General features: G+C 38.9%; 2 long non-coding RNA genes across 2 annotated transcripts; one reads left to right on the plus strand and one right to left on the minus strand.

Annotated features, from left to right (window-relative positions):
- Positions 1 to 7454: 7454 nt before the first annotated feature.
- On the minus strand, positions 7455 to 13603 carry LOC135406902 (uncharacterized). Its single transcript, XR_010426566.1, has 2 exons — positions 12571 to 13603; positions 7455 to 8149 (listed from the first exon to the last, which is right to left on the minus strand). It is a non-coding gene; the product is annotated as an uncharacterized LOC135406902 (long non-coding RNA).
- Positions 13604 to 16878: 3275 nt separating this feature from the next.
- LOC135406802 (uncharacterized) lies at positions 16879 to 19945 on the plus strand. The gene is made up of 4 exons (XR_010426481.1): positions 16879 to 17291; positions 17985 to 18180; positions 18841 to 19017; positions 19395 to 19945. It is a non-coding gene; the product is annotated as an uncharacterized LOC135406802 (long non-coding RNA).
- Positions 19946 to 22032: the final 2087 nt, after the last annotated feature.

The following is a 22032-nucleotide window of genomic DNA, read 5'->3' on the forward strand; positions in this document are numbered from 1 at the left end:
ACCACCAGAAGAGCAGGATCAGTAAAGGAAAACAGAACAATTGTTAAAGATACTCATCCTTGGTGTCTGTATGATACAGAAAGATATTGCAAACTGGATTTCATCTCCGTGGTTGAACTGCTGCTCACTGAAGTAGAGATGGGCATATGTTATGTAAGTGTATAAACCCAAAACAGAAATCAAAACAAATGTAATGAGAATTCAAGAATAACACACTTCAACCTGGCTGGAAGGTAGCTGGCATGTTGTATCTCCATTAGTCATTCCACAGGTGTTAAGTGATACTGCATAGGTATTCTGGCTAGAAATTGGGTATGTGATGAGATAATCACATCTCTGGAAATGGATAATGTAATATGTTGCCCATTTGTTCTTAAAAAAACGTGCATTCTTCAGTTTTCCTTAAGGTATATAGTTTTAGAGGTCTGTGGTTTCTTAGCTTGTGAGAATAACTGCAAAAGAGTGAGCTGTAATGGAGAGGAGGAGAGACCCTCCTGATGATGTTGGAGTGCCTGTGTTCAGCTCAGAGGAACACAGACTTTTAATTAGCATGCACAAGTCATGATGATGGAAGGGAGACACAGAAATGGATGTTTTTCTTTTCTTCCTTGCCCATTATGGAGGATCTAAAATTGTGAAAATACCTCATGCTTTCAAGAAAGAGACAAGAAAATACCACTTCTTTTTGGTTGTTGCCTAAACAATAACTAGTCATTGGAATAATGGACCTATGTACTTGTGTAGATATTTGTAAGTGGGTGAGGCAGGTGTGAAGCTCCCAGTGCACACCTCTGTCCACCTGTCTCCTAATACAAAGTTATGACTACAGGTTTCTGGATATCTTGTTAATATTCTCCAATCTACTTCAGAGTGATGTTTTGGAGAAGTTCCTCTGCTCCCTTGAACTGCTGAAATGAATTGTTTCCCCTACAATCCTTGTGTTCCTTCGTAGATACAAAAGTTAATTTTCAATTGCCTGCAATTTTGGAGGGTAGGAAAGCACATGGTTCAGCAATTCTAAATGTCATTGAGAACAAATGTTGGACAAACTAAGACTAATGGTACTGAAACCTACAGATTTTTATTGGGAAGATATGATTGTTAATTCCTAAATTTGATTGCAATCACCTCATTACAATATCAAGTGTTTGTTAAATTCAATAAGCTACTTTAGGATATACCAAGAAATGAGCATATCCAAGAAAATGGAAAATTGTGTTCTGTCTTTACCTAGTGATTGCCTTTTCACTGTGTTTCCTCTAGACTAAGATTTTGTTACTAAAATAAATGTTCAGTCATTTTCCTAACACAGTTTTAGTTAGATATTTGCTATGCAGATTTTACTTGTTTTTCCTATCACCCATGTCTGCAGATTTTCCCTTGTTTTATGTCAGCTGAATCCCTTCAGTTAGTTTTCGATAGTGTCATCAAATGGAGCTTAAAAATCCACGAAAAAAAAAAAACCTAGCCCTGAGTCCCTGTAAGCTGGTCAACAGCTTGCCTACAAATCCATCGAGTGCAAATGAGTTTCAGCGATAGACAGCAAAAGAAAACAGTGGGTAGGGCACGAACAGTAATCATGACTTGACAAGGTTTCCTGAGTACAAAAAAAAGTCACTTCAAGGAGAAGTTAATGATCCTTCTGTACTGACCTCAGCAGACAAACAGCTGTTCACTCACCTACTGATAAAACTACCCTATGCCTTGATTTACATTTGGGGGGAAATTCTCTGTCCTGAGCACCAGCTGTTATTGTCATCAGCTACCTCTGTGGTGTACTTTGTGGAAAGCCAAATGAATACAATTTGGTGTCCAGATAGCCACTGAAGTGGAACATTTAACCCTACAGTACATTTTTTTCTTGAAAAGTGATGGCTTTGTTTTTTTCTTATACTGAGTAGGGTATAAGGAAACCTGTATCATTTTACAGCTGATTTGTGTCAACTGTGGAAACTCCACTGCTGAAGAAGGCTCTGCAGAGGTGTGTAAAACTGGTGGAGGCTAGGGCCTAGGTGGCAGCTGGGTTAGGTAAAAGAGCAGACCACCACTGGTTAAATTAGATACTGTTAGATTTTTTTGGAGGTCCTTCTGTCTGCCTACTCTCTTTTGCCAGTATATGATTACTATTGCTCATGTCTCCAGCACTGGTCTGGCAACTGACCTATATTTTAGAAGCACCAAAATATGAAGATAGGCAAACAGCGCTAAATTAAATAGTTGATTATTGACAAAGAAAGCAGGTTGAGAAACTTAAGTTGTGCAATATTGTTCCCAGGAAATCAGAATTTGACATGATCTGCTCAGTCTCCCTCATTATTTGAAAGGAAAATAATAAGGTAGGTTTTATTTCAAATAATCTGGGAATCATTTCATGAAAGATTTGTCTTCTTTTCACATCACTGTGTTCAACAAAGGCAAGGGCAGGGTCGTACACTTACAGAATAATCCCATGCACCAGCACAGGTGACCTGCTGGAAAACAGCTCTGCTGAGAAGGCCCTGGGGGTTCTAGAGGAAAAGAAGCTGTCTGTGAGCCAGCAGTGTGTCCTTGTAGCCAAGAAGGCCTGTGGTACCCTGGGCTGCATTACAAAGAGCATTGCCAGCAGGTCAAGGGAAGGTGATCCTGCACCTCTACTCAGCCCTGGTGAGGCTGCATCTTGAGTGCTGTGTCCAGTTATGGTCTCCCCCGCTCAGGAAAGGCAGTGAACTATTGGAGAAGGTTCAGTGGGGGCCTGTGAAGATTGTGAGGGGACTGGAGCACCTCATGTATGAGAAAGGCAGAGGGAGTCGGGCCTATGTAGCCTGAAGAAGACTGAGAGTGGATCTTATCAATGAAGGGCTGGTGAGAGATGCAGTGATTGGAGGCTGTTGTGGGCACAGCAATCACAATATGATAGAGTTGTCAATACTCAGTGAAGTAAGGAGGGACATCAGCAAAAGCTCTACCCTGGACTTCCAGAGGGCAGACTTTGGCCTATTCAGGACACTGATTCAGAAACTCCCTTAGGAAGCAGCCCTTAAAAACAAAGAGGCTCAGAAAGGTTGGATGTACTTTTAGAACAAAATCTTGAAGGTGCAGGAGCAGGTCATTCCTATGTGCTGACAGATGAACCAGCAGGGAAGAAGACCACCCTGGATGAACAGGGAGCTTTTGCAGGAACTCAGGGAAAAAAGAGGGTGTATCACCTTTGAAAAAAGGGGCAGGCAACTCAGAAAGTGTTTAACAACGTCATTAGATCATGTAGAAAGAAAATTAGAGAGGCAAAAGCTCAGTTAGAACTTAGTCTGCCCACTTCTGTAAAAGATAACAAAAAGTATTTTTATAAATAGATTCTAATAACAAAAGGAGGACCAAGGAAAACTTCCATTCTTCACTGGATGGGAGTCACCAGAGATGAAGAAAAGGCTGAGGTATTTAACTCTTTGCCTCAGTCTTCAACAGTAAGACTGATTATCCTCAGAACAACTGGCCTCCTGGGCTGGTAGACAGGGACAGAGAACAGAATTGATGGCTTGAAATCAAGGAGAAAGTAGTTAGTGACCTGCTGTGCCACTTAGATGCTCACAGGTCTGTGGGACTGTATGGGGTTCATCCTACGGTGGTGAGAAAGCTGGCAGAAGAACTTGCTAAACCATTCTGCATAATTTATCATCAGTCCTGGCTAACCAGGGAGATCCCAGATCACTGGAAGTTGGCCAATGTGACGCCCATCCACAAAAAGGGCCAGAAGGAGGATCTGTGGGATTACAGGCCTGTCAGCCTCTTCTCAGTGCCCAGCACGGTTATGGAGCAGATCATCTCCAAAAACATTAGCTCAGTTGGTTAGAGCATGGTGCTAATAAAGCCAAAGTTGTAGACTCAATCCCTGTATAGGCCATTCATTTAAGAGTTAGACTCAATTGTTCTTGTGGGCTCCTTCCAACTTGGAATATTCTGTGATTGTGTGATCTTGAGTGTGATCACACAAGACATATAGAACAACCAGGGAGTCAAACTCAGCCAGCAGGGGTTTAGGAAAGGCAGGTCCTGCCTGACCAACCTGATCTCCTTTTATGATCAGGTGACCCACCTAGTGGATGGTGGAAAGACTGTGGTTGTTGTCTACCTGGACTTCAGCAAAGCCTTTGACACTGTCTCCCATGCATGCTCCTGGAAAAGCTGCAGCCCATGACTTGGACTGGCGTACTTTTTACTGGGTTACGAACTTGCTGGATGGTTAGATCCAGAAAGTGGATCCAGCTGGAGTCCAGTCACTAGTGGCATCCCCCAGGGATCACTGTTGGGCCCAGTCCTGTTTGATATCTTTATTGATGATCTGGATGAGGGGATTGAATCTGCCATTAGTAAATTCAAGTTGGGTTGGAGTGTTGATCTGCTGGAGCGTAGGAAGGCTCTACAGAGGAACCTGGACAGGCTGGATAGATGGACTGAGAACAATGGGATGAGGTTCAACAAGACCAACTGCCAGGTCCTACACTTTGGCCACAACAACCCCAAGCAGCACTACAGGGTGAAGGTAGAGTGGCTGAAAAGTGGCCCAGCAGAAAAGGACCTTGGGGTGCTGATCAACAGCCAGATGAACATGAGCCAGCAGTGTGCCTAGGTGGCCAAGAAGGCCAATGGCATCCTGGCCTTTATCAGAAATATTGTGGCCAGCAGGACTAGGGAAGTGATTTTCTCCCATACTCGGCACTGATGAGGCCACACCTTAAATACTGTATCCAGTTCTGAGCCCTTCAGTTCAGGAGGGACATTGAGGTTCTGGAGCATATCCAGAGAATGTTAGTGAAGCTGGTGAAGGGTCTGGAGCACATGTCCTGAGAGGAGCAGTTGAAGGAGCTGGGGTTGTTTAGTCTGGAGAAAGGAGGGGTCTTATCACTCTCTACAACTACCTGAAAGGAGTTTGTAGGCAGGTGGGTACCAGCCTCTTCTCCCAGGCAACTAGTGATAGGACAAGGGGACATAGTCTCAAGCCATGCCAGTGAAGGGTTACTTTGGACATTAGGAAGAATTTCTTCACAGAAAGGGTGATTAGATATCGGAATGGGCTGTCCAGAGAGGTGGTGGAGTCAGGCTCCTGGGAAGTGTTTAATGAAAGACTGGACATGGCACTTAGTGCCGTGGTGCGCTGGTTTAAAGGTAAACCAGCAGGGGAAATGAAAACTCTCTCAAATCTCTCAAAAGAGAGATTATAAATCAGAATAACAATTTAATAAAATAATACAATAAGTACAATTATACAGACAAACAATTGGTTTTAACCCACAAAACCCAAATATATAACCCAGCACCCTGGGGCATGAACAGAGTGGTGTTCTTTGGGCCCCCTGAGTCCAAAGGAAAAGGAGAGGGAAAAACCTATCGGTGAGAGTGCTGTTGCAGTCTGGTCGAGAGTGGTAGTTGCAGTCTGGTTGAGAGTGGTGGTCTGCAGTCTTCCTCTGGATCCCATGAGTGGTTACAAAGGTCCCAAGACTCCAAGATTATATATCCTCCAGTTCAGGCAGGAATGCTCAGTACCTCCCTCAGGGCGGGGGATTCCTTAATGGGTGTGAGGACAAGAGCAACTCCAATCTCACAGGCCTCTTAGCACCTAGTTTATAGCCAGAGGAGTCAGGCTCTATGTGCAGATAGTGTAAATGGTTCATTGATAACAGTTCTGGGAAATGGCATGGAAGGCTATAGAATACACAGTTTTGGGTTACACCCATCCAGTGATGGTCTCAGCTGTCCTAACTAGGACACGTGGTCTAGCTGACATTGTAGTGTTGGGTCATAGGTTGGATTCGATGATCTCAGAAGACTTTTCCAACCTAATTGATTCTGTGATTTTGTGAATTTATACAAATATCTTAATGGTGGGTATCAGTTCAGTACAGCCCAGCAGCAGTATAAGGGGGAACAGGCACAAACTGGAACACTTGAAGTTCCATCTGAATGTGAGAGGAAAGGTGTTTACTTTGATGGTGACAGAGCACTGGCATAGACTGCCCAGAAAGGCTGTGGAGTCTCCTTCTCTGGGAACGTTCAAATCCCACCCATACAAGATCCTGTGCCACCTGCTCTGGTGACTTGCTTGAGCAGGGAAGTTAGACTAGATGATCTGCAGAGGTCCCTTCCAAACCCAACCATTCAGTGGTTCTCTACCATCACCTAACATTACCTTGCACCACTCACTCTTTAAAATATCATATAAACTTGAATATAGTTAATTTTATTACTGAGGTAGTGTCCTAGTTAGAGCAGCAGGGACCAGTTCATCCCAAACTGTGTATTCTACACCCTCTGTGTCATTTCCCAGGAACTCTAAACAATAGACCATTTCCAGCAGCTGCCCAGAGCACACCTGACCCCTCAGGCTATAAGCTGGGTGTTAAGAAACCTGTGAGATAGGATGATGTTCCTGTCCGCACACCAATGACTCAGGTGTGATAACTCCCCTCCAGGGAGTCATTAGCACCTCCACAGCCAGCCTGAGGGGTCATATCTGCTAATGGGCCACCAAGGATTCCAAAAATATCTCACAACTCACAATCACCCATTGTGGAACTCCTCGCCCTAGGGGAGGTACTGGACATTCCCACTCGAACCTGAGTGTATATAATCTTGAGGTCTTGGGACTTCTGGGCCCACTCATCGGATCCAGAGGAGGACCAGAACCTCAACTGGACTGCAACCACCACTCTCAACCAGACTGCAAACAGCACTCTCACCAACCAAGGTTTTCCTTTCCTTATTTGGACACATGGGGCTCAGCACAGGGGCCAACGAACTCCATTCTGTTCATGCCCCAGGGTGCTGGGTTATACATCTAGGTTTTGTGGGTTAAAACCAATTGTTTGTTGGTATGATTGTATTTATTGTATTATTTTTATTAAATTGTAACTCTGACTTGTAATCTCTTTTGAGTTGGGTTCATTTCTTCTGCCGTTTTATCTTTAAACTGGCACAGAGAGATTGAAATTGTCAGAAAGGGAATTTACTAACAAGACAAAATAGCTAAAGCCAGTCAAAGTTTTCAAAAGGGAATATTCCCTATCACTTTTAAGGTTGTTTGTCTACCCTTTGTCTCCCTTACTAGTATAAGTGAGTATAAACACATTTTACTGTACCTTACCTGCAAACATCTAGCACAATTATACATGAAATATCTTGTCTCTTCTTTTTGATCAATTTTTCATTATTAATACCTCAATTATCTTTGCTATTGCCTATTGGATAATATGTGGAGGAAAATTTTGTGACTTGTTTTCATCATGCTTGCTGCTATGCAATGAATCAAAACGGTGTATATTTATTCAGAATCTGATACCCAAGAGTATATGAGTGAAGAGAGATGGGCATGAAATACGGGACAGAAAATTTGTGCTACAGAATACATAATGACATAGAGCTTCGTGAGAACATTTCAAGTTATAGAGGACTTAAAACAGAGAACAGAAATTCTAATTAAAACCTTAATCCTTAAAGTAACTTTGTTTATTATTGACAAAGTTATCTCAAACATCATCATGCCATATGTTTACTGCATTGATAAGTACCAATTAAGATTTTATAAACACGGCCTTTAAAAGCTGTATGTGCGCACACACACATATACAGTGTTTCCATACTGAGGTTTAAATTGGAAAGTACTCAGTCCTGAATCATCTGATGTCTCTTGAAGTCTGGTGGGATTTTCAGCATTGACAGTACTAACAGCCAAACTAGGGTGTCTGAAAAGCTGTGGCACTACAAGAAATTTGCCTCTGATGTTTATGGTTTCTATTATCTATTTTTATAAGAAAGGAGCCTATGAAGTGTGTCCTGTTAAATATAAGGAATTAGGGCTGTGTCTTTAGCACGACAGATATGACCAGTTCTGGATGAAGTATCCTGCAAGCTTTTCTATCATTTGCAAAAAATCTTTGTTTCTCCAATTACTCTTATAAATAACCAATATTTGATAAATAAGTCCATTCATATAGATTAATAAATGGTCTGTGTTAGATGGAATCTTAAAGATCATCTAGTTCTATTGTTTGCTTTTGATTTTGACTGCACTTCCGTCTTTTTTCCAGGGACTGCTCAGAGGTATCTTGAAACGTAGGGCTCAACTTCATGTCTGCCCCCTGGCTGGATATTCAACTTCTTTCATGGGAGGAAAAAAGTACTAAAAAGCAAATGATAGAGATGAAACAAGTGTGAAATCATACACAACCAGCATTTGTTTGGGGGTACCTCTTTTGTCTTACTATTTGAAAAAGTCCCAGAATTCACAGATGGTGAGAAATAAGTCCTGCTGTCCCCTTATTAACTCTGTTTAATAGGCTTCTTTTAATGGTGACTTAGTGCCACATCAATCATTGTTGACCTTTCATCCAGCTACTCAATATGCAGATAGATAAATATCTCTTGAGAAGGCCAAATGGCAGGCAAGTGCTGTGTGTGGGCATTTTTTCCTTATCTGCTATGTCCTTTTATAAAAAATCCCTACCATGGTAAGGAACCAGGTTCCCGATTGCTGCTCTTTCCTTCCAAGGAAACGAGATGAATGAACAGATGGGATGAGGTTTCCAACAGTACCACACATACAGTTTTTCTGTGAATCTCTATTGTCCTGATACTGTTATAGTTTATTCTAAAGAATTATGAGAAATCTTGCTTCACTCAGGGGAGGGGGAAATAGGATGTAAATAGGTCAATCAATGCATTTTTTTCTTTAAAGACATGATTTTTATATTAATATTATTTAGTTTTAGAATTATATTAACAGTTAATTGGAAGATTTTACTCAGTCATCTAAGCTCCTGAGGGGGCCTAGGGAAAGAACAGTTCTTCATTGGACTGCAGGCGGCCTAAGTTAGCGTGGGAGGATGTTGGTCCACTTTTTCCCGTGTCCTCTTTTAGAGGTTTCATTTAGTGGGCATTGCACCATTTAAGCAAAACCGTGCTCTGAGCAGCATGTGTCTGTCTGTGCTGGACTGTCACCAGCTTTCTCTTACCTGTCTCAGTGTCCTCATCAGACCCAGTGCAGTAACTATGCTCTCATTCTTCCATGAGTTTGGGAAGGGAAGAAGTCTCATTCCAGTACTATTTCTCCTCTGCACATCAGCATGTTCTCTCTGGAACTGCAACCAATTTTAAACAGGCTGTTTAAACCAAAGCTGGGCAAGAACTGACAGGATTTGTTCTGCCTTTAATAGTGTATAAGATACAACCTCAAATAAAAATGTTTGCTTTCTGCAGACACTCAGGCCATTAATTTTTTCATAGGCAAAGTGCTCATGGAAAAACATAAAAGCCAATAAATTGATCATCCAGTTGCTAGCCTATCAATAATAATAAATAAGATTTTGGCTCAGATTCTGTATGTTATCCCAAACCAATAGCTTGGTAATGTCTGCTCAGCCAGTTGAGTAAAAAACATACTTGGCAATTTATATGACAAACTGGTAGTTTTTAATACCAAATGAACGTGTTGAAAACAAGTATTTTACATTCATATCAGAATGCCCTTATTTCAAACCTTGAAAAGAATTATTTTTGTGAAGCCAAAAATAGACATGTGAAAAGCTCATCTAGAAACAGACCTTGAAATTTGCCTTCATTTCTATTGTATTTGTAGGCTATAGGCATTGAATGCCACTTACAATGGAGGCTAAAGAGAGATTACAAATCTCTAGAAGTAGAGGTAATAATACTATGGGAAAGGAAGCTTCAAAAATGAATGGCTCTTGTATCTTCAGAGATCAGAATTTTTCTGTATTTGTTTGCAGAAGAATGGAAAGTACATTTTTGATAAAGATCAAAAATAGCAGACTAAAGCTTTCTTTTCTGCTGTCAGAGCAGAGTCTGCCAAGTAATGTGCCGATATAAACCATGTAAAAGCAAAAACCCTATTGTAAAGATGATGTTATTTTTAGAGGTAGATTTTATTATTGAGATTTCTTTCTCTGCAAAACAAGGCCATGATGGCAAATACATGCAATCTGGTTAATGAGAGCTCTAGACAAGATATCCTCCAATTCTCAACTCTGCTTTTCCAGAACATGTCTGTTTTCATGCTCAAACTTAATCTGCAAAGGCTTCAGCATCAACCTTCTCTTGCGGTACCACAACACAGTCACTCTCTCTTCCTTGGAAAGATCACTAATTGACTTGTAACAATGTGACCCCATTCAACACCAGTGGATGGGAGTTGTCTTTAATGAAAGAAGTCATGATACTGAGACATGAAGCAATAACTGTTGCTTTATCTGCTTTCCTTGCACTATCAGGGCCTTGCCATGTCTGTCACCATGATTTTCATCCACTTATGCTATCATCTCTTTAGTGCGGTTGCATTGTTTCTGGTTCATAACATTACGTATTTTTCCCTAAGTGACACTCTTCTGTTTTCAGAAAACATCAGACTCTGATGTTTCGGCTGTTATGGAAATGAGCAATTTAAATAAATTCACTACGTGCCATTCAAAATGAAGATAGAAATTACCTAAATCTAGTGCAACATGATACAGGCACATAACATTTTGTGTCTCTTTTCAAAAGAGTTTTTCATTGTTCCAGCATAAATATGTTTATTGTATGAAATAATATTCAATAACGTTCAATAACAAACAGCATTAAGAACAATTATCTAGTTGTGTGAACAGTGTTATTTAACAAGGTTCTTGTGAATCCTTTTTTTTTTTGCTGCAATCCCTCTTCTCATACAGTGAAATTTTTGTCTTGTAAAGCTAGCTGTTCGTATATAAAAATACCCAAAACCACAAAAACCAACCAACCACCGCCACCACCACCAACCCAAAAACCCCCAAAACCCAAAAAAAACAAAACCAAAAAACCCAAGGTAAGAGGTAGAGTGGTTTAATCTGCATACAGTAGATTCAAATAAATATAAAACTAAAATAATAACTGAAAAACAAAACCAAAACAAAGCAAACCCCAACCATGGACAGTTTCTTCTGAAAAAAAATCTGGTTTGTTCTTTAAAAAGTAATTTTGGTCCATGACCAAATGTTTTCTTTTTCATTTGCTTTACTTAAAGTGGGTCTTCTTTGTGGCTTTTATCATGTATCCTTCACTTCAAGTACAATCGTTCTGAACAATATCTAGAAATTTTTTCCTATGATTCAGTAAATGGTTTTGAGGCAGACTTTTACTGAGAGTGACACACTGAAGTCTCCCAGATGGTGCTTGAGGGACATATTTCCACTTATGTAGTAGGATTAATTAACAGGCAAACTTAAAGGTTTAAAAAGGGAAAAACAAAGAGAAGGCTTAAGGGTGAGTCTGCATCAGACTTGCCCCTCAGCAGGACTGTTGCATTTATTCTTTTAAAAACTACACAGCATAGAGTATTGCACTGGATTTACTAAGTGTCTTTCAATTGTTTTTCTAAAAAAAAAAAATTATTTATACATCAAAATATCAAATATTTTGACGAAGCTCAGTATTCTGTCTTGTAAATTAAAATCTGTCCTCAGAAATGCTAAATAAGATGTTTTTGAGACACATTGGAAAATCACTAATAATATTAGAAGCAATAAAATTTTATTGCAAGTGTCTTTTCATTCTTCTACTACTGTTGTGAATTATGAAATTTTGCAAACCCACTGGTTGAATTTTAGTTTTTCTTTTATGTGTATCTATGGTTTGTTAAATATCTTGTTTAATTCTATGTGGAGGGAGGAAGGAAGTCTCTCCATATGACAGGGAATTGTGCTGTAAGGTTATGCTATTCCTGGATCACTGCTGTTCATCACCTGCAGAGAGTTTTGCCATGAGCTGATTTTACTTGGGAACACCCAGAGGGAGTAGAAACCCCTGTCCAGTGGTTAAAGTTATACTGGGAAAAAAATTATTTTACAAACTTTCTAATATGAGTAATAAAGTGTTGGCAAACTAAATTAAAGACGTGATGAAACACAGTAGCATTGTTACAGGAGTGCCAAATAGTTACGATTATGCAAATAGGAATATAAGCAGAGTTGGGCTTCCTAGAACCTACTGCAAGTCCCAGCTGGTGGCTTCTCTAATGATTCAGAGACTGGGGGATTGGATTAATGTCATGAATTTACATAAACACATAGCTATCTTCCCTGGTCTGCAACCCACTAGAACAACTACTTTAGTTCTGAAACTTCTAGCTCCTTTCTTGACAAAGATCTTGATAGGATTTCCAAAAGTTAATATCAGAAGGTTTGTCTTGTTAATACATTCAAACAGTAATAAACAAAATTTACCTACCATTTACTTATCAAACGTGTGCTCTTGAATTTTTATTGCTTTTTGTTTTTAAAGTGAAAATTTGGCAAAAGAATATGATAGATTAGTTTTCTGTAGAGTGTTTGAGAAGTTGATGATTAAGTGAGATATTGTGGGTTCATGGACACAAAAATCCCACCTATGTGTCTGAGCAGGGAAGAGCAGATGTTTACAAAGGGATCTGAAGCAAGAGATCTCTTTTTTCTAGAGAGAGCATTGTTTTGTCTATAGTAAGGTACAAATAGTATTGTGGGAAATAGGAGATGATGTGGGACTAAATTATTTAGCACAAAGGGTAGCTTTTGTAGTTGTTATGATACAAACCTGTGAAGAAGTTGTACTGTTTTAAAAATTCATCAGGAAGAAAAGTTAAGACTGCTCAAACCACCCCCTCATTTCAGTGGAGGGGAAAACAAAGACTGCAAGAGATTAAAAATGTTAAAGTCATAATTTTACTGAGGTAAAAAATATCAAGTAACACAATAATACAGAGGAATCAAAAAAGGCAAAAAAAATCACAAAAGCAACAAAAACAAAATGTTACCTGTCCCCCCACCCCTAGGGTTAGAAAAAGGCTGCTGTTCCCATGCTTTGTGCCACATGGCCCAAGAGAACAAAAGAAGTACTTTGTCAAACAAGTTTGCGTGGTTTAATGCTCTCTTTGGCCAGATAAAACCAATGGGAAATAGGGGAAATGCAAAACCTGGAAGGCTATTTCATCAAAAGGATTTATTCTGCTGAGATGCTGGCACAGATTCTGGCACAGTGGTAGCTAGCAAGAGCAGCAGTAGTCCCAGGTGGTGGCTAGCGAAAGCTATGTATTTATAGATATATATACAGATATACACAAGCACAGGTGTTCTTTCAGTAGTCACTGACCATCCCTCAGGATGTGGGTTGAGTTCATCAATCCCCATCCCTCTACATTACCCATCGAGTGCACTCAGGTCCTTGAGCAAAAACAATCCCATGGATGGGTTTGCCTTTGCTTGAGGCAAGACTAGTCCAACCTGTCCTTCAGAATGTCAGGCAGAAACCATGTTCTCACCCAAAAGCCACAGTTATCATATCTATCCTTCTCATGAGACAGTCATGACTTGTTCCCCGATTCCCAAGCAGATAGAGCTCACAAGACTCACTGGCTTTCTTCTGTGAAAACAAGGATGTGATGTGATTTTGAAAAGCACGTTGCCTTCTAAATGTGGCTGTAGAGAGGATTTTTTCCAAAAGAAAAAACTAAGCAAGAAAAGTAGGAAAAAACCCCCCAGACAAGTCTCTTCCAGAACACTGTATCTGTTTAACAATGAATGAGTGCGAGGCCTTCATGAATTTCAAAAAATATAACTTGAGAAAAGTACATTTGGACCACTACATTGTTTCATTGTACCTTGGGTATGGTTTTCATTTTAATCCAGTAGTAATGGTGACTCTGTACTGCTAAAAGTGGCTGTAATTTACATAGTCCTTTGCCGTCTGGAAAATGTCATTGAATTTGGCTTGTATCTGCATGGTATTTCTCTCCACTTATAAACCAAGGGTTTAAAGGGTTGATTTTATTCACTTAGCCCTTCTCATGTTTCCATTAATATCAGGTAACTTCTATTTTAAGATACGCTTAGACAGTTATAACTGAACTTCAATTACTCTTTTCAAAATAAGCAAAGAACCAGTAATTTAATCTGAGAAAATGAAATATCCCAATGAGTTCTTTCCTGTTTCCATTACTTTCAGTTTTTGGTTGATCAATGATGCTGTGAGAAAGGTAATATAGTGGAGTCTTTTATACCTTTTCTATGTCAAGAAAACATACTAAACTTAGTCATAATAACTGGGTGTTTCAGCTGTTGAGAAAATGTTCCACAGCTGGGCAGGACTTTGCAGTCAGCTTAAATGAAGATGAATCAGGCTAAACATCATCTCAGGTAGTTAAATTTCTGAAAATCATCTGTGCCATAAACCATTCAGTATTTCAACAGTTGACACAGGGAATAATAGGTTATAGGAAAGGTGTCCACGAACAACGTCACACAACACGATGGTTGCAGCGTGTAGCACTGCATGTTCAGTACCTGCCTTTCAGGTGAAAGGTGGCTTTGGAAACCCTGTCCCAGATGTTAGTTTCATTCTGGAAATAAAATATCAAATACTTGAAGAAGGAGCTGACTGTCTGGGAAAACTGGTCTGGGAAGCCATGGGCATTTCCCCTCTGTTGCAAAACAGGAATGGATTTTACAAGAGAGTATTTTCTACCTTTGGTGTGCATGGTGACCTCTGTCCTGGACTCTGAGAAGATAAGTAAGATCCCATTCATTGCTGGGGCTGGCACTGCTAAAATTTTGCCCTAATCATTTTTTGGGGGACCCAAGTTTTTAAATGTTTGTTCCTAAATGCAAAAATTTAATATTTTTAAATAAATTGCAGATTAACTAAACTCTTGGTTAAACCTTCTCTCCTCCTCTGTTCTCCACCTCTGATTTTCTAACCAGAGGTTATCTCCACCAATTCCACACAATCCCCTCTTATTTTAGTGCATTCTAAGGGGAAAAAAAATTTCTTCTTTATCAAAGTGACAGAAGGTAGAGCATAAGTTTTTCTCCTGCTCTTCATGCTGGTTAATACTTTCTACAGTTGTAAATACAGAGTGGATTGGGATCTTGATAGAATGACTTCTGCATTGCCAGGGAGCTGAAAATCTAGTATGTAAGTCTTTGGAGAGCAGAAGTCCATAATAAGCAATTTGGGGAGGAGTAAGACTGGAAGAAAATATTTTTAAGATTAAATTCTCTGACTCATCCTGCTTGTTTGAGTGCTCGTGTAACCATATCTATAACTCTGGTATCTACTGTGTTTTCCTATTTGGGTTTGTTATTCCAGCAATTGTTTGCAGTGGAATCTGTAATACACGTCAAGGCTGAGAGCTCCCTTTTTCCTTCTCTACTCCTTTGAAGTGCCAAGTACTCATGAGGGTGCTCTAAAATAGTAAGAATAAATAAGAACAAGAATCTCCTTTCTGTCTGGGGATGAAAACATAAAAAAGTTATGAAAACATAAAAAAGTTTGAAGGCTTCTGTAACAGTATATATATTTAGGAACCAGGAAAAAAAGCATTTGTGATTTCAGCTTCTTTTATTCAGGTGGTATTTTATCTGTGTCCTCCTTTTTCCAGTTTTATTTTACAGACACAGAAAATAATTCCATTCACACACCCATGAGAGAGACAAAGGATGGCTATAATAAATAATAAACTGATAAATAAATCAGGTTCAATCTGTCTTTTCAATATATCTGCTACATTTTACTCCATCCATGTTTTTGGTATTCATCCATTGATGACAAAAAATTCCACTGTTGTAATGCAAGATGTCCATAGATGTTATGAATATCCCTACATTGAGGGATACATTGAGGGGTCAACTCAAAGTCAGATATATTATTTGCACTGAAAAAGTCAGTCTGTCCCTCAGTTAAAGAGTTAAAAAGATCTTAACACCAGAAATAATGTATAAAGTGAAACAATAACTTTCTTTAGCAGGGAGTACTCTTTGCTGTCTCTAGGAAATATGTCTTATTTCAGTGAATTTTGAAGAGAACATGAGGGCAACTGGGGTGCACAGAAAGTGCACTGAAGATTTCCTATATGAAGTTTTTCGCAGTAATGAAACCCATGGGTATCCCACACAAGCTTTATGGAGAAGATAAACAAGGAACAAGAAGTTCGAATGGAAGATTTTATGCATTAAAGGGGAAATGAAAATGCTCAATTTTCAATTATCTGTATCAGTGAAGCTCTCTTTTTCTCTAATCAAAAGCAGCTTATCTGTAAATGAGATCTCTAAGAAAAGAAAAATACTAACTTTTATCAACTGCTAGTCAGGGGGAAAAATTCAGCACTGTTGCAGAGGAGGACCCTGACATTGCAGGAGAAAATAGCTTCTTCACAAAACACAGTTATGAAGACTGATGTCTCTGATGAACTGCGATGAGGTGCTGGCCAGAAGGTTAAATTTTAATTTAAGTTCACAAACAGCTAAAAAATACACTAAAGTTTGAGGAAAGAAGAAGATAGTAGCTAGGAATTATTATCATTATGTCCAAGCTGATACCTACTGAAAGGGTAGAAGACTTTCCAGAAGAATTATGGTGAGGAGATCAGAGCTTGTTGCACTTAAGAAAGCTTTCCTGCCTAGAGGAGCCATCTTTTCCCAGATACAGTTTTAGATGTTTTTTCCTCCTGCATTCCAGAGCAATGCTGCCTGGTATGAGAAAAAGATAAGTTCTGCAGCCATGTTGAAGGCCTCATGCAGAGTGGGGGGACCAGAAACTATAAAAGCCCTGAGAAGAGCAGGGGGAGTGTCTTTCCCAGGCCTGGTGTTGGAAGTGTCATTAGGGTTAATATTCTTCTAAGTCTAGTGGTCTCAACTTTGGAAATAGATTTTCCTACAATCCTTCCACTGCCTGGCATTTTGGGGGTACCTACGTGTTATCTTACTTCACATCTACTTTCATCTATTTAAAATGCCTGCAAAGATGTCTTTATGCATTGTGTGGTCTGTTGTTTTGAGTACCTCGATCCTCTTCTCATCTGCATCAGATCCTTGCTAATATAACCCCACTGTTAAAAGAAAAAGGGGAGCTGGACTCTGAAATAAACCTTCTTTGGTTTGCTCTACTGGAAGTATGGAATCAAAAGTTGACTTCTATGGATCTATTCTGTGTTTCCCTAGAAGCATATTCTGTTTCTGATGTTGCTTACTGTGATAGTTTCAGTCTAGGCCTTTCTGGAGACCAGCTTGTAAGCAGGAAGGAACTAGGGAAGTGACCAAGGAAGTATTCCATGCTATTGTTTTATGTAACCTCAGGTATAAATAAGGCATAGATAAGAGAGCTCACTCTCTTCTCTTCTTCCAGCGAGGTTTGGGAACGGTAGGTCCCTGTCTCAGTCTTGCTTATCTGGAGCTGAAGCCTGTAGTGACTGCTGTGTCTGCCACGAGTGAGGGGAGAGTGCTGGGCTGCGTCCAGCTGTCCTGCTTTTCTCAAGGGGAGTGGTGAGATTTTGTTAGTTCTTTATTTTGTCAGTTGCTGGGTTTTTTTTGACTGTGCATATCTGTTTTTGTTTCTGTCCCTTTTTGGTTTTTTATCTCTGTTTTCCCCTTCCTTTTTCCCTTTTTTCCCCTCGGGAGCTCCCTGTCGTGTGTACAATATATTCAAATTGTATATATAATTGTAAATATATATTTTTGCTATAGCTTTGGCTGTTCGGGGTTTTTTTCTTCCCTCTCTGGGCTTTTTTGCAGGGTTTCAGCAATTTGGCGGAGAGCCAGCTCGAAACTTACACACTTACCCTACTAAATTTGCACTTGGTTTACAGGTTTTCACTGGTGGAAAAACCCAACATAACAGAGATTTAGGATAAGGTAGTCATAAAAAAATAAATATTTGAATTTAAACAGTATGGACATAATATAGTAACCATCAGCAACTACCCAGATCTTCACATGATATAATCTAAGAAAATGGCCTTTCAGGTGAAAATGTGATGGCAAATACAGACATGTGTATGTACTCATCTTTCACTAAAATCTGTCTTTTGATATTTAATATATACCAGAACCTGCATAATAATTTTTCCCATCTACGTCATGGGAACATGATGTGAATAAGTTAGACTATTGTTTTGAGTGCTCCAAGATGACTTGGTCTTTCTGTTCCAAATGTTCTTAATAATTATTTTTTTTCAGGCACATCCATATGACAGCATTTTCAAACTAAAGATGAAGACAAAAATCCCATCAGTTAAAGAGAAGTGAAGCTTACATGCTGCAAAACTCTGAAAATGTCTCCTTTGCAGTGAAAGGGAATTTAAATGTTTTCTGTGTTGCTCAGGGTGATCCTGTTTCAAAGTGATCTTACTACAGTCCTGTTAGTTATCTTCAGGTATGTTTCTATATGTTAGGAAAATACGTTGCTTAGCCTGGTTCCTTGCTGCATACAGCAGTATTCTGAAATCATCAATATCCCTTCACTTCTAGCACTGAAGCAAAATGTTATACTTTCCAACCTTGCTACATGCAGAATTTTAATGAAAATAATTTTTTTTTCCTTACTCCTACAGCATAAGGAAATTATAGTCTATTATTAATAGACTTTTCTTTTTCTCCATACTGTTCATCAGTAAATACCTGTATAATCTGTAATTCAAGAACACAATTACTCACATTGTCTATTTTTTTGATAGCAAGGTGCTGCTTTTTTTCCCCTCCTTAAACTATATTATGTCACATTAGAGGATAACGTAGAGAGTTACACATCAAGTAATGGGACCAAAGACAAGACAGTTCAAGAATGGATCTTGATGCAAAACTTGAATCAGAGAGCCAAAGTTATATTATTTCTTTCTTCAGTGTAATTTCTTGATATTAGCTGGTTCTCAGGTTCATCGTCAGAAGCGGTTCTGCTATCAAGAATGATAGTCAAAAGGAAGAGGTGCTGAAAAATAAAACAAAAAAAAAAAATCTATGTATGTCTTTCCCTGTGGATAGGTTGGTGAAATAATTCGTAATTTTACTTTGCAGTATTTCTGACTTCTCCCTTCAGAAATGTTTCATCAGTTCTGCTCAAACCTGGTAAGGAAGGATTAAAAGGATGTTTTGATGTACAGTCAGCTTTCTACTGTGGAGTGTCTTAAAGTACAGTTTACCTTTCTGAAAAGCATGCCTCTCTTGAAGCATTTAATGCAGAAAAAAATTGTTGAGTTTTGGGAAGTGTAAACAGGTGAGATTAGATTCCTTTTATTTAATTTTTTTTTCTGGACAATTATACGGTGGATGACTGTACTCTGAAACTTCGTGTGGGTTTCCCCCCCCTTTGCAGGGAAATGCTTGACAGCCCTTCAGATAAGCCTTGGAATAAGACTTTAAAAGTATTAGCACTGCAAAGACTCTTCAAAGTTGTTCTTTTAGAACCTTCTGTAATTGAATGACCACCTGAATATAGCTTATTTGGCCTTGATTTTTACAATGCGAGTATTTGATAGCTATTTAAAAAACAGACATCATTTATGGACCTCAAGCAGGTTACCCATACATAAAGGTGTTCTGACAGCCATTGTCTTTGTTGTACAAAGATGAGATTTAGGTCTTCATTTGTAGCAAATTCAGCCCTGAGCTTTACTGTGCAAATCTCAATGAAGTCTGTGGATGCAAGTGCAGTAGATACCAGCAGAAAGAGCAAAGGGAAAAAATCCTAAAGAACCATCTTCTTGGAACTGAAAGAGTCTGTGTTGAATAATTCTTTCATCACATGCTGGAAGGATATACAGCTTTTCCAGAACAGTACTTTTCCTGTATGAGAATATTATTGAGCACCCAAGTGTGCTCTGTATCCATCTGCTCTTCTTTTCTCTTTCCCCTTCAAAAGACTTCAACATTTGATATTGAAAGATAACATAAACGTAAGGACAAAGTGCTACAAAAAATTTTTGTTTATTTTGTTGCTGTCTTTGGATATCTGCCCACACATGCATGATAAAAGCACATACAGCTGTCAGTACTTACAAATCAATTTACAGGATTGGTCATCTAGGCAGCACAATACATTTTTTTGCATACTATTTGATCTGTATATGGAGACAGTCTCAAATAAAATCCTTTCCTCAAAAAAAATTGTTCCAATAAAGTGACCTCTGAGGCCCAAAAGTGAATTAACTTGGTGGTTACTGAGAAAATACTTCTTTCAAATTCATAGTTATTAAACATTCATCCTACATTAAATAAATTAAATATGATTGTCAAAGAGTTTAAAAATGCAGTGCTGCTGACCCATCTATGAAGGAGAAGGGTGTAACAGCATGAGCAGTATGGGGAAGGCCACACATCTCTCATTCAAGTTTAGGCAAGTTCTGTCCTCTTTTATTACAGTTTACATGGTTTGGATAGGTAAGTAGTCACAAGTGTTTGGTCTGTAGCAAAGCACCTAAAAAAATGCAAACTCCAAGTCTAGAACATATTTGCATTAAACCCAGGGTAAAATTTGCAGAGTAATGATTTTTTCTATTACTGAATATGTAAACATAATGAGTGATAAAATAAATATGTTTGAAGATGCCCTTATTCCTCAAAATTTCAATACTATTTTAATAGCTTATATTTGACCTTGACAGCATTTGAATATGCTGGAGCATGTTCTGTAGCACTGATGATTTTTAGTGACAGTGTCCTGCAGTTTAGGCTTGAATCTTTTCTAGGAGGTGAAAGGAGCAAATGAGGCCATCATAGTGAAGTGCAGATAAACAAGATTTGAACTGAACTCCTCTGCTCATAAGGAAAGCAGAACTGATTTTTGTGTTATGTTCATTTCAGAAGTAACTTTCATGTTGGCTACCACTCATTGAATTTCAACATGCATCTTCTCCTCCATTCTTTTTTTTTGCCTGGAAAAACCATCACCCACAAAGTAGTTACATGTAATGTAGCATTCCTTTTCTCTTCCAAAATCCTCCAGAGAAAAGCTTTTCAGCCAGAGCTGGTCTTATAGGCTTTCCCTAGACAGAACTTCTTCAAGTGTAGACTTCTCAAGTGACTAGCAGTAAGTATGCAAAATACATATATAAAAATGTTTCACTATCTGGCACACCTCTTTGTCCAAGACAAATATTCCACTCCTAAAGAAAGACATTAGATATTTTATTCTACTTCTGATGCAGTGCATTACTGCTGACTTGTCCACCTGGGCAATAATCTCTATAAGTTTGGCTAGAAAACATCATACTATCTAACATTATCTTACAAAGTAAATGCACTGAGCTATGTTTCTAGCCAGGAATATTGTCTGATCAAACCACAAAGTATCTTTAAGTTCTGTCCATCCGGAGAAAAACCTTGTTCTAAGGAGTCATAACTAACACCCATGTAGGCCCAAAACATGCAATAGACAGTCTGTAAATCTACCTTTTTGTATTGTCTTCCTCTTGTTGAATGAGATGGTCTAATTCAGGGAAATTACTGCAATTCTCACATAAAAATGAGCTTTCCAGAAAGCTCAGAGTTCACAGAATGAGGGTAATATCTGAGAATCATCTAAGCATCAATTCCTATCTATATTAAAAGGACAATATAACAGTTTGATAATTTTATGACAGGACATCAATTCTGCAATCAAAAATCATTCGAATTAACACATGTAAATGTTCTGCTTTTTGCCAGTGTAAAATTTCCACATTGTTGGTTTGGGTCTTCTCCCACATCTACAGCAAGATTCCCATGTTGCTTGGGGACTACACCTTGTTATGTATCTTGCTCTTTCCTTCTGTGTTTAGCGAATGACTCCAAAAGCTTCTTTCCAACTCTTTTCCAGAGGGTTAGAGCTTTTAACAATGTTCTTGCTTTGATTTTGTTTGATCTTTGCCTTTTCAAAAATATAAAATGAATTTGTTGGAACTGCAGCTAGCCTTGACTCCCCTTGCCTTTCATTAAGCATAGCTGTCTCTGTTGAGGCAGCTGACGGGTTAATGGGGTTGCAATCAACTTTCAAGGTATGTTAGGCTTTGCTCTGTTGCCTGATACTGTTTTACTTATGCTGCTGTGCAGTTTTGCTCTGCATCTACAAGTGTGTAAAACACACATCCCAACACACAGTCCTGGGCACAGTCCTGGTCTTACCTGTCTGCTATTGCAAGTGATGGGGTTTTTTGCATTTTACACATGGCTGGGGTTCCACGGGCTCATTTTTCATGAGAGGAGACATTTTGCAAGCCATTATACTAGAATTTCTCCTTAAAATTAAAAAAGT

Source organism: Pseudopipra pipra, chromosome Z, assembly GCF_036250125.1.
Source record: "Pseudopipra pipra isolate bDixPip1 chromosome Z, bDixPip1.hap1, whole genome shotgun sequence".
In the NCBI taxonomy this organism is placed as follows: Eukaryota; Metazoa; Chordata; class Aves; order Passeriformes; family Pipridae; genus Pseudopipra; species Pseudopipra pipra.